Genomic DNA, 14,772 nt, shown 5'->3' with positions numbered 1-14,772 from the left:
AGTCCTCCTCACTAGGGTGACTTGTGCTGAGGTGGACTAAAGTTATTCATTTCTATTTTATTAGTTTCCTATGTCGTTTTTAATGTGTTTTTTCACTAATCTCTTTCAGCCAATTTTTTTATTCTTGATTTGTAATCATTTAAATTTTCTATTCGCTTTATATTAGGGGAAGGATGTTGTGGATTTTCGTCGCAAAATAAATATAATTTCTTTGTACGAATGTGGTTTTATGACCTGGAATATTTTTTATGTCATTGTGATTTGACCTTGTTTGATGAATACACGGTATTGTAGAAAATTCAGTGTTTTTGAATAGCTTAAATAGTATATTTTTAGCATTTATTTGTTGTATATTTGGTATATCAAAACTATTGAAAATTTCAATCTAAGGCCTTATAAGTACTTTCAGAATGGGTTTTATGTTTTATGGTTATTTGAATTGTATTCAGGTTATGCACATACATAGATTGTAGCTGTATATTTACCAATATTATTACTTCCCTAAAAGGGAACTCGATGTTACATGTGGGTAGAATAATTGTGTGCACCAGTAATAAAAACTCAATTAACAAGTTTAAAATTTATTATATAATTCTGTTTTTTTTTATTTTTTTTATTTATTATTATTACATTTATTACATACAAGATATACAAATATAAAAGGAAGCTTTGACTGTCCAACTAGGAAGTTTCCCGTTTTAGGACAGTCAAATTGGCAGGTTGCGTGTACATAATTCCAGGTAGGTACATGTAAAATATAAAATAAAATTAAAATATAACATATTAAGAACATAGTAAGAAAGAAAAATAGAAAGAAAATATTTTTTTAGGAAAATACAATTTAGCAGTAATGAACAATAAAATCCAGATAGGTACATGTAAAATATAAAATAAAAATATAATATATCAATGTAAGAAAGAAAAATAAAAATTTTTTTTTTAGGTAAATACAAAATACAAAATCGAGGAAATCAACTCAGACTACACTACTACACATATTGCTCTAGGAAATTAATATTAAGCAAGAGACTCATTATAAAAACTTTAAACTCTCAGGGCGTGTCGAGTTAGATATTACTTCGATAGTTGACAAAATGCAAGTAATGAAAGTTGAATTTACGAATGGATAAAATGATGCTATAATGAATTTAATGGGCGCCAGCTCAGAATCACATAATTCTGAAAAAAATATATAATTATGAGAGTAATCCCTAAGATACTAAAGAATAAAAAGTCAATCTAAATTTGGAAGGCATCTTACGTATAATCCTAAGTCCGCCAAGGTCGGCAAGCCTTCACAAACGTCCCGTGTACCACGAGTATCTCGCCACAACTCACGGAACAAATTCCAAACGCACCACAGCGCTGTTCAGACTAGTACCTCGCAAATCCAAAACGCCAACTTGAGAATGCTGTCAGCCGCATACGGTAGGAACTAACAAGCAAGACTGCTACAAGATACAGCCGATCCTCATCTTAAAATTCCATATTCAATACGAGAATGACATAAAGCGTAATAGATTTTTTTCATGCCCTTTTTACTCACCACATTTCTTATAAGAAATATGTAAGTTTTTCCGTGATGATATTATGTAGGTCCCTTTTGAGGTTTTCATCAATTACTACCCCAAGATATTTTATGATTTGTGATTTTTCTATAATTTTACATTGACATTAAACATTATTTCTATGGCATTCGTGTAATTTTAGTTCAAGTGATTTTACTGGTTGGCCCATTGAGTTCATTGAAAATGTTATATATGTAGTTTTGTTTATATTAAGGGTAAATGAGTTAATTTTCATCCAATTTTGTAGTGTACTAAGCCCCTGCTCAGTCACATTAAGGCGATGCAATACTTAGTAATGCAAAATCATGTGTTTTTGGTTTGAAAATTTGGTCACCTAGAAATGTTTCAGGTGCTTTAATCAAATACTGCGAGTAGAATACATCTTGGCCTTTAAAATGATCCAGCATTTTTTCGATAAGTATTTTTATAAGCCCAGTTAAAAATTATGTATAAGGCCTATGAAAACTGCTTTAATGTTCAAAATCTCCTACTTAAGAACCCATTTTCGGTTATAATTTTATTGTATAATGTGGCAAATTCAGTTATTTATAAAATGATCAAAAAAAAAATATTTATGTCTGAACATCCACAAAATATAATAAAAGTCACTTTTTGACCACGTTTTTTTCTTGCATAAATCAAAACATTAAATTTAAACCTTATCGCCATCTACGTAAGGAGTATTATTGATTGCGGCTAGATTTAAAATATTACACCACGTAGTGCATCGCATGTTTCCGTCCAGTTTTTTTTCTTGAAATAATAATATAACGGTATCATCAGCAAAACTGATTATGTTTTCTTTAATGTTAAAGTTATTGATATCATTTTCACGTCATATTCACACTAATCAAACAAAGCGTTCATAAAAAAAGAATGTGCTTATGAACGGGCCGTTACAATATGTCCACTGGAGCTAGTTCATTCAACCCACGCGCGTTGATATTTTCACTCTACATGCCTCTAAGCACTTGAATACGATTGATTAATTCATTAAATATATTTGGTACCTACTTTGTCGCTTGTTTGATATAATAAGTGGTTCTGATTTTGAAAATTAAAAGTTCATTGAACTTGAATATATGACGCATTACACTTGAATATTTCACATTACGTAATTACTTACCCATGCACTAACAACCGAAATCGGAATGTTTCATTGTTCATTGGATTTGATTATTATTAAATTTGCTTATTAACAAACCTATCTACATTTGATTTGTTTATGTGGTAGTTACAGTAAGCTTTTCATGTTATGAAATTTATTAAATATTGAGAGTCTACGAAATAGGAGGAAAATTACAATTTTTTTATTTTTTTATATATACAATAATATTATTATTGGGTTTATAAAAACAGTTTATATTTAAACAAGTTCTGCTGAGTAATTATTATTACGCGTGACAGCTGTTTCGCCCTCAAAGGCATTATCAAACTGTCTTTAGAGGGCGAAACAGCTGTCACGCGTAATAATAATTACTCAGCAGAACTTGTTTAAATATAAACTGTTTTTATAAACCCAATAATAATATTATTGTATATATAAAAAAATAAAAAAATTAAAATGGAGTTCTACAAATTAAACTTAATAACAATAAAAAATTACAATTATTTATTATTATTTAGTTTATTTTGTAGAACTCATTTTAAAAACAAAAATTAAAGTTAATCATATGTAACTAGCTGAGATGTACTTGGCGTTGCTCGGGGACTTATAAATGGTTTGTGTTAAGGTTTTGATATTGTGAAGCCTTAATAAGATATACAATTCTGTAGTATGTACATTATGTTGATGCATCTCATAAGGTTTAGCCAGCATTAGCAAATGTAAGCGTCCGAATTTTTTTTTTACGACTTGATTAGAAAACATTGATTTTTCTATACTTTCTATAAAAAGAGTTTCCATGTATTGTATAAACCATGTAAACCTAAATATAAACCTTCCGGAAAAAAATCTCAAGGTGATAGTGAAAACCCTATCAAAATCCGTTGTGTAGTTTAGAAGAACATAAATAGACAGTCGCAGGTAGTGACTTTTTTTTATACTATTTAGATATAATAGTATTATTAATTTCTGTAAGTATTTTGGTTTTTATAATTGTAACAGCTGTTTCGGCATTTTAGGCCATTCTCAAACTGTAGTTAGGCCATATTGAGTAAATTTATTTATATGATTTTATATACCCGAACACAATTAATTAATATATGTTGTTTAAAGATACTAATTAGTATTTTAGAACAGAAAACCGAATTCTTTATTTTTGTAGGTCACTTACAATTAAAATGTGTTTCTATCCTTTTAATGTTGGAGGAAACCTACTGATATGAAATACGGTTAATTTATTAAAAACCTGATCAAATTATTTGTTTTCCTGTTAAAACGGGACTTAGGAGTTCGTAACAAAGTATCAGTCAAAAGCGAATGTTTTATTAGAATAGCAGAACACGCGTTCAAACATGCATTGATACTGATATTGACATAATGATACTGTCGCATTCCGTCATGATATTTACTAGGACAAGAACACGTGTTCTTGATATATTCTGAGTGACTAATATTTTAAAAGTAAATTGGCAAGCCATCATTTTTTTAACACGATCATTATTATCCGTGTGGCAGGTTTGTCCTAATTATTTTTAATGACGTGGATATCCTTACGATTAATACCAACATTTGCGGAAAATGTTTGCATAAAGATAAAAAAATTGTCACCTAGTAACAATTGTCACTTTTTAGGGTGGCGCGAGTTCAAAAGGGTAAAAATGCCTCAGGCACCTAGCCACACTTCCCGGCACTGTAAATTAGATATAATAAAATAAGCTACGAAATGAAGATGTTTGCGCAGTGTCGCGCAGTTCTCGGTCTAGCCAACAGCGCGGGGCTAATGAATCTGCCGCCGGAGTCTGTCGAGATGAGGTAGAGCTAAGAGGGAACAAGACACGATGAGGGCGAGAACCCCGCGAGGAATTGTAGGACAAAGCAGCGGCTACGAATAAGGAAGACAGCCGCACCTGCGGGCCATCGTAACTTGAGGAATTATGGAAGAGATTCTACTTCCCGCGGGGGCAATACAGAATCTGTAATATAACCGGAGTAAATTTTATACCACCCTCTCGAGGATTTAAACGATTGTGAGATTACGAAACGTTTTGTTTTATATTGTTTTTATTTAGTCTACTGAAGTATGCATGTTACCCTGTCGATTGAGATCATGTATTATTGAGAACGATTCCCGCTATTTACCGATTTTTATCTCTTTTGAGCACGGTTTTTGCTCTCTGGAAAGGTTTGCACTAGAACTCTTGGGATAGGGGCATCTTAGAGTAGGTAGTTACTTTTAACTTTTTGTTATACCTCCCCGCACCTTAAAGGGAATTTTACACGAAACTAATATGGTAATGGTAAATGAAAGAAAGCATGTTTAGTACATTATTTTAAGATATCGTTTATAATGTTTTTGATATTTTATTTGTACTCAGATTCTTATTTTGTGTTTGTTAGCTGTCGTTAAATTGTTTGTACTTTGTTATTCATGTGTACTTCGTTTGTACTTTTTTGTACTTTGTTTGTAATTTGTTTTTACTTTTGTGTACTTACTTTTTTGTATTTTTTTGCTTTGTTTGTAGTTTTTTCGTATTTTTAATACTTCCTTTGTTTCGTTGGTTGTATTTCGTTTGTACTTGTTTAAACTTTATTTGTACAGTACTTACCTACATTGTTTGAAGTAGATTTATTTAAGATGGGTTTTTACAGATGTCCTCACTTACGTGTGAATAATCTAGTTACAAAAATTCAGTTCGATGATTAAAATGCAACGCAATTCTTTTAACAATTACGTAAAATGACAACCCCTCTGTAACAATAACATAAGAAAATCCATTTCAAACATCAAATTGAGGAGTACTCTATCACCGGGGCTACAATTAAAACGCCTTTCACCAAATGTAAATGCATTCTATATTCGGATATGATTTGAGATTTTCGCGACCAAAAAGTATTAAGAGGGCGCCTTCCGTGTAAAGAATTTAGATTTGGGTAACACCCACAAAAAAAACAATATTTAGTTTTAAAAGGATCCGACAGAGGTGTCACTATCTGAATTCGTATTAGGAATAGTTTTGGGGATAATAATTTAAATGACGGAATTAAATTACCGACATCTATTGCCATTTTAGAAAAACAAACCCATTTTTAGTTAGCACCGAGCAAATTAGAACGAATGTTGAAATGAAGATGGTTCTCAAAATATGGGTTTATTACGGATTTAATTAATTAAATATATTTTTTTAAATTTCACAAAAAAGTAATTTGGTTACGTATAAAAAATTTCTTTACTTTACTAAAATACTACATAAAATACTTTTAAAAAAGTAAATTTATAACTTTTATAAAATCTATAAATATTTATATATCGATAAGGTTTTTCTTATATGGTTATCTTTACAGGGTGTCCGGGGGTAAAGTGCTCAAACTTCAGGAGGTAATTCTAAATGCTAGTAGAAGTAAAAAAGAAATGGAAATTTTTCGAATTTCCAAATTTTTTCCACAAAAATTTATTTTCCGTAGAAGAAATTTTTTTTTTCTTTACAAAAAAATAAACTTTTTTACCCGAAATAGAGCAAAAATTTCTTTAAACACATCTTAAGTAGCATTTAAAGAAGCAATATGAATTTTTTCATACCTGTAACTTGAAATATAACAGAAACAAATGTGTAAATAATAATTTTTGGAGCATACTTTGCAATTTTTTTCTATCGAGGGAATTTTTTGTAATTAACGTTTCGGCCCTAAATGTATTCAGATAATATCTTGAAAAATAGCATATTTTTTTTAAGAACTTAGATACTTAAAGTGTTCAAGGGAAATATGATATAAATAAAACAATAATAATAGAACGTACAAAGAAAACATAAAAACTCCGACGGTAAACACTACCTTTGGACAAAGACACCATAAATACCACGCTATTAAAGCATTCAACAGTCTTCCACTTGAAACAAAAATTGAGGAAAATAAAAATAAATTCAAACACAAAATAAAAAAATGGATTAAAGAACAAAAAGACACCATTATCAAAATTCTATAACATAAAAGAATAAAACATATACACGCAACACAAAAAAAAATATATAAAACACGCAACACGCACAAACACATATATCATTATAAATGCCGATTTACATTCTCTTTTGATATTTTTCTTTTAGTGTTATAATTATATTTTAAATTTTAATCTTTATTTTTATTTTAAATTTATCTTTATTTTAATGTTGTTTTTCTTTTTTTTTTTAAATGTATAAATTCTTAAATTATAAAATGGGGGCCTCAGCACGGGTAAACAACCCAGTGAGGCCAACATTACTGAATTGAAATATGAAATATTGTAAAAAAAAAATGTATCAACAATAAAAAATAATAAAAAAAATCGGTAGAATATCGGAATTCCGGCCCTTAAAGTGATTTATTTTTGGGGTATTATGCCGTGTTGCGCTACCTCCTTCTTTAGCCAACGTTTTGGACAGCATTACAGTGTCCATCACACATATGGCCAGATAATGGACTCTGTAATGCTGTCCAAAACGTTGGATATAAAAGGAGGTGGCGCAACACGGCGTAATACCTCAAAAATAAATAACTATAATACATTCCATATTCGTTTATTAAATCATGCTCATATTAATCAAAGGCTTAGGCCCAGTTGTTTCGCAAAAAATCCAATGTAAAATTGTCATCAAATGGCCACTCTGAACTCCTCAGGTGATGCAATAAAATACACAAGTAACAGATTTTCTTATCTGTCATGATTCAATATTTCATTTTATCAATGCTAATGCTTCAGGTGATGAGATTTCAGGTCATGCCTCATTTAGGTCGAGACTCGTGGGAACGTCATTCAATTATAGTTTTCAATCATGGAAAATGTGGATGACTTTATCACGTGGTTTTTTCAATTTTAATTTTTAAACACATCTCTTTGAATTTGATTTCTTTTTTTTTCGTGAACAAACGAATATATGCATCCGTGGAAGCGAAAAATAACCCACTTCCAGACTCGGCAAATAAATTCATTGTCGATGACAATGCATTCAATCAACTTTTGGTGACAATCACGTAAACACGCTGAAAAATACGCATTTTTCTGAAGTCAGATGACATAACAGCAGATAATAAATGAAATAAATGTTGGTTCTACTCGATCGACATTTGGCGAGTTTGGTAGACCCAACTGAATGATGGTCTTAGATCAGTGCGATACTGAAAGAGTCTTCTATCCTGGAACGTGCTGCAAATATAATATATATTATTTTAAATTAATAAATCGTGAAATAACACAAATTAGATAAAATTTACTTGCACACGCCGGGATTCAAACCCGCGACATCCGGATTGCTAGTAGAGATCATTACCCCTCGACCGCGGAGGCCGTCAAATACTGAAAATTAAATGAAAATGGAATTTATAGATCTTCAGGCATCGACCAACAAAGTCTAGACGGCGTGTGGATGTTAAAAATGACACCGAAACCAGGACTATTGGTTCCACAAATTGGGTTGCGATAACATTTTGATAAAAAAAGTGCATTATTTCGAAGTCAAAAGATCGATAGAAGCATTGCTTTTACCTTTTGTTATGCTTTCGAAGCGAGGCAACAGAATCAATTGAGGAATTTGCTCATGAAATATTGACAACATGTTTGTTTCAATTTATTCAAATTGTTAAAAAATATGATAGGAATTCAAAATTAACATTTTACAAAAAATAACGACAATTTTTTTGGTACTGAAACTTCACCACGAAAGCCGCAAATAAAGAACTCGCAGAAAAAAACACAAAAAGACGTGGCAATGCGCCCAGTCGCAAAGTTATGGAGAGTTAACAATGGGACTGTTTCCACTGTGCGCAGGTTGTGCTCCGATAACTCCAGATGTTTTTTTAAGCCAGGGCTGCCAGAATTCGGCGCAGATCGAAATCAGGGATGCGTAAAATAATTTATTTTTATTATTTATTTATGTAATACTTTGTTGACACCACTTTTTCATCATTAATAATCTAATTCCTCGGCTGGCTAAGTCCTCCATCACAACACAAGCAACATTTTCGGCTTTCTGTGGTGGTAGTAGGAGATTTTCAAACATTGTTGGGTTATTCGTAACCCGGGAATGTTTGTCTTTCTTTAAAAAAAAAAAAAAAAAATGTTTAAAAACCAATGGCTTTTTCGCCAGGATGGTGAAAATTCACGAATTTAATATAATAGTATAAATATAGACAAATAAGTACAAATAGAAAAAAATATAGTTTAAAGAAAGGTGATTAATTAGTTAATATTATAAATCATAGAATAGTTAGTTATTAAATTTATGTTTGTGGCAATTTTTTTTATAAAATAACACTTTTATGTATATGTCGAAAACTTTTATAATTAAACATAAAATAATCAAGGAGTAACTAAGATGTATAATGCAATGTAATATTATAAAATTATAAATATTTACAATATAGGCATCAATGTAAAAATATTATCAAGATAGGCATCAATGCAAAAATATTATCAGTATAGGAAATACTATAAATATAGGCAACAATGCGAAAATATTATCACGATAGGCATCAATGCAAAAATATTATCAGTATCGGAAATACTATAAATATAGGCATCAATGCGAAAATATTATCAATATAGACATCAATGCGAAAATATTATTAGTATCGGAAATACTATAAATATAGGCATCAATGCGAAAATATTGTCAATATAGACATCAATGCGAAAATATTATCAATTTAGGCATCAATGTGAAAATACTATCAAAATAGTCATCAATGCAAAAATAAATCTAATTCATCTAATCTTAAAAAAAAGGTTTTTAATAACATTTAATTGACTATTTTCAGTTTTTCTAATTTGACAACTAAGGCCATCCTTATCTATATAACTATAACTCTGCTCTCTTTTTATAGTAATAACTAATTAATTACCTTTCATTTAAAAATGTTTGTCTATATGTACTAACTGTCTATACTTTATAATTTCAATGTTCATTTTCGGGTTCTGTTATTATGTCACGATGGGCCAGTTGCTTGACAGAACTGAAATCTTAGCTGACGTTGAAAATAACTTTCACAGAAGATGAAAATTAACTATGTAATTTGAAGAATTGTTTCTAAATTTTCTGAAACTACCCGTCATTAAAAAAGTATAGTTTCATCTATAACTCCTAAATAAAATAACGATAAAGCTTTACACACAAAAGGTTATGCAAATAATTGTGTTTAGGTCTCTTGATGCATATATAATGATATGAGTCCCTACCGTACACAATTTTAGTACACGGAGAAAAATGATCATGTTAAAAAAATTAATATCATGCCAATTTTCTGATAAAATATTAGTCATTCAGAATATGTTGAGAAGACGTGTTCTTTTCCTAATACATATCAAAATGAAATGTGATAATATGAGTATGTCAATATCAATATTAGTATTTGTATGAACACGTGTTCCGCCGTCCTCATAAAAAAATCGATTTTAACTGATACTTTGTTAGGAACTCTTTCAATACAATCGTTAAAGGCCTGCAGTCCCGTTTTTACCAAGAAAACGAATATTTGACCATATTTATAATAAATTGAAAGAATCAGTCAATTGCAATATCCTATATTAGTGTAAGAGATCACCCATAGATGGCACTAGTAGAAGTCTATTAGGTTACCCATAGATGGTGTTCAACTCTTTAGTATTGTAGAGACCGAGTAAGGTGGGAACCTCAAGGTTACCACATTATTCCAACCGCCCACTAAATAAGATATCAGAGTCCTTTGTCAATCGATCACATTAAAAGTCAGTGATGAGTTAAAGCCGGAGTTTTATTTAATAAGAGAGCTTGTGAGAAAACCCGAAGATACAAGACATGTAAAATATTACTGAGATAGGTTACTAAAAAGGGGTGAAATATTGAAACTTATTAATAAACATACTAATTTCAGTTGTCGGTGCATGAGTGCATGAGTGAAGTGATTCGTTTTTCTGCGTAGTACTTAAATCAATGAAATTTTAATTTTCAAAATTGGAACTGGGAAGTACAAATCATATCAGACAAGCGATAGCATACGTACCGAGATTAATTAATAATTCTTTAATTGAAATGTGTATTTCTTTTGTTTACATGTTTGACAGGTGTCGTAATTTTTTCGAAAAAAAATTCCTTTTCTGAAAGGCGATGATCCCGAGGCAAATACTTTTTTTTATAAATACGTTAAACTTCACAAATCCCGAAGTAATAACATCCCGTGATTTTTCAAGTAATTTGTACAGAGAAATAATTAATAAAGAATCCAAATAATTGTGTATATTAAAAATATGCATATAAAAAAGAAACAAAAATAAACAAATGTAACTATTACTATAATTGATTTATTTTATATTCATACTGGTGCACAACCATAATATGGGTGTCTCCATGACTAACCTTTCCAAGTCACTCTAAGCAGTATCGCTAAAATAGGCCTAAGGAAAACTTAAGGGCCTCCTGTGTGGAATAATAACTGCATTCATTATATAAATATGGTCCGCCAATTACAAAGATTCCAGTGGTGCTGCGAATTTTAACCACTCTAGTGTGGAAATAATATCCGTACAGGGTTAATAAGTGCGTAAGTATTCGCGTTAGCGCCCCCAGCTACCCCTGTCCGCCCTCAGCTAACCTAACCGCCCCCGGGGCCAAGGAGTAGGAATTAGAATTAATTACCTGCGATGGGACAACCCTTAACACCATTCTTACCCCGCTGGGAATTGTAATTTTCTTAATCCCCGTAATTTAGCCACATTTATTATAAAGATTATAGGGAAATATATCTTACATTTTATGAGGTGAGGATTTAATGAACTCAAGGCGTTATAATATGTTAATTGGTGTTTGTAAAAGGGATCGATTTTTAAATAAAACATCGCAGTGGCTTTAATATTTTTAGATTGCCGAAAGTAATTTTGAGAGGTGCTATTTAAAACATTTTACATTAAGTTTTTGTTTTCTTTCATAAATAGTATTAATTTTCTGCAATAAATCAGTATGTATCGTCACGAAAATGAGTTTGAGGAAGTAATAAACAAAAAAACACACAATTTTGAATTGCAACTAAAATAAAAGTACACCAAATCAATCGCAAAATAAGTTAGTTCATTTGTAATTTATATTTATTAATTTATATAATATCAACGGTATAAATATACCACATACAAAAAATTATAAACAATGATATCAGACAGTATAAAATTAACAGAAACTCTAGACGGATATAAAATTAAGAAATATTTAGAAGTGGACTTATGTTTGATTAGTATTGATTGAAATATATGACAATATAGCCTTCTTGTATCTATATTCCATTCAGTTAAATACAGCCACTACATCACCATATCTATTACTAACTTCATGTAATCTAGGTATAATCAAGTGTTTTAAATGCTCAATCAATGGTATTTTTACCTTTAAACATGATTATCTAACGAGTTGCTCTCGTAGTTAAATGAAATTTAATGAGATTAAGTAAATCTATACCAACATTTACAATTCAGAATATAAATATTAAGTTGTATATATATATATTTTTTTCTTTCCTTTATTCGTAAAATATAGTTGTGTACAGTTTTTTTACATGCTTTTCGACTACCACACTAGACACATGTCCGTATTATGGTAGTCGAAATGTGTGTATGATTATATAAATGTAATACAATATGTTCATTTGTTAATAAATTATTTTGTGAAATGCAATGTATTTGTAAAATAGGTAATACTTTAACTGGTTTTCTAGTTAAGTACATTTCACAAGAATAAATATAATCCTTCTATCTGAGAGTCTTAATAAATATAATTATTTCATCAAATATACATAGTTTATGCATTCAATGGGAATACCCAGTTTAAAATTAATGTGTTGTACGAATTGAAGTTGAATTTATTCGATTGAATCTGAATGTAATTTACGATGCGGGGACTAGATCATTACTTCGATCAAAGAAGAATACAAAATTTGAAAGCAATACTTCAAAATGAAGGCAATAATTGTCATTCCCTTATTATTAAAGCGTTGATATTGAGTATACAGTTTGATTGAGAGTCGAACATTATGTAAAATATTAAATTCATTTTTTTCTTTAAGTTTTCGATTACTTACTAAGTTACAAAATGTATTAAAGATTAATCGATATACATTTTATATACCCGTAAGATATGTTCGTAGGAAATATCTATTAAGGTTAAACGCGACGTTCATTATAATCTACGTATTAATAGATGGCTTTAATTAAATTATTTTTATTAATAAATGCTTTTTCAGCAACTTGTAAAAATAGTATTTTAGTAAAATAATTAAATTAGCGCCATCAACTAACAAGAAGATTATAACAAACGTCGCGTTTAATCTTAAACAATTATTATCTGTAAAGATTTATAATTGAAAAAAAAATTCACGTTTATTTTTCCCTCTCCATTGGCAGAGTGATCAAAATATTTCTCGTGTTCGCAGTTTACAAAAATACCAGTATTAATTTTCTGCAATAAATCAGTATGTATCGTCACGAAAATGAGTTTGAGGAAGTAATAAACAAAAAAACACACAATTTTGAATTGCAACTAAAATAAAAGTACACCAAATCAATCGCAAAATAAGTTAGTTCATTTGTAATTTATATTTATTAATTTATATAATATCAACGGTATAAATATACCACATACAAAAAATATCAAATCTTATAACGCCTTAAGCGATATTGACATTTTCCACAGTACCCTTAAATCGTTTAAAATCAAATTAACCTTACTATGTACCTAAGTTAAAAATATTACTTCTGTATTGTTTAGTATTCTCTTTTTAATCATTTTTCACACACACTATGTACTTTATTACTTTTAATTAATTTCTAGCTTTATTATAGATGGAACTTAACTGGTTTAAATCATGTTCTATATTTTATGTTCAATTATTTTTTTTGTAAAACTGTATGTTTCCTAAATAAACTAAAATAAAATAAAAAAAAATAAATACCAAAACCAATCAATCAAACTTGAAACAACAATAACAAATTAATTATTTCATTGTTTTATAATAACTCGACAAAATAAACGATAAACAATTAAAGAGTTTTCCGTTTCTATTAACTTAACTAAAAAGAATTATTCGGTTCAAACATTTTGAAATACCTTGAATCGGGCAGGCCTTTTCAATCAAACGATTGTTTGTTCATTATTCTCGGAATTTTTTGTCCGAAAACAATCAATGCCAAATTAATGCAAATTTTCCATCTATAATTAAATTGTCAAAACCCTATTATTATGGCATATGAAAATATAATGTCGGATAATTATTTAATCAAATGTATTTGTGACGTAACTAGAGAAGCAGTTTTAGCAGGAAAAGTTACCCGTACTTGTTTAGACCACATATTTGTCCGATTTAACAGTGGATGTAAACAAAGCGATTCTCTTTCCTCATGTGTATGTAATAATATTACTATAGCGGATCACTTTTTAACTGCAGTTAATATTAAATATAGTGCAAGGAAAGAAGCCCCAGAACACGGGGAAAGAATTTCGTTTTTATCGCAAAACAAAATCGACAAAAACATTCATAATTTTAAGTGGCACTCCTTGCTTGAGGAACAAGATTGCAATATACTATATAGTAAAATTAAAAACAACTTTAAGAATTTGTATGAACAGAGTAAAATCGTTATGAATTATAAACCCAAAAAAGACCTCTGTCAATAAAACCTTGGATAACTTCTAATATCTTAGAAAACATTAAAAAAAAAGATTCATTGTACAGAAGGTGGAAGAATTTTCCTAGCAATCAATTCTTTGAATTGGAATATAAAACTTTCAGAAATAAGGTGACAAAAGAAATTATTAAATGTAAGTCTACCTTTTTTAACAATAAATTCAAAAATTATTTTGGAAATACAAAAAAAACTTGGGATGAAATAAATAAATTATTAGGACGCAAGTCCAAAAGTAGTTGTGACGAAATAATCTCGAAATATATGTTAAATACGAATAATGAAGAAACCGTAGCAGATAAGTTTGTTGAATATTTTACAAATAGTGTTAACTCTATGATACATAAATGTGATTATTTAGCATCGACCGTCAGGCCGAATGAAGTGCAACATAGTATGTACCTACCCAGAGCTACCTGCCAAGAAAT

The 14,772-nt window shown here is 29.7% G+C and overlaps 1 protein-coding gene across 1 annotated transcript in view; it reads left to right on the top strand.

The window, feature by feature from the left end:
• LOC149418107 (lachesin-like) overlaps positions 1–14,772 on the top strand; it is a 394,668-nt gene that overhangs the window by 55,851 nt on the left and 324,045 nt on the right. The gene's annotated exons all lie outside the window — the stretch shown is intronic.

Source organism: Hesperophylax consimilis, chromosome 14 (assembly GCF_061612785.1).
Source record: "Hesperophylax consimilis isolate HC1 chromosome 14, BYU_Hcon_1.0, whole genome shotgun sequence".
Taxonomy (NCBI): Eukaryota; Metazoa; Arthropoda; class Insecta; order Trichoptera; family Limnephilidae; genus Hesperophylax; species Hesperophylax consimilis.
The sequence above is the reverse complement of the archived record's forward strand: the minus strand, read 5'-3'. Positions and strand labels throughout refer to the sequence as shown.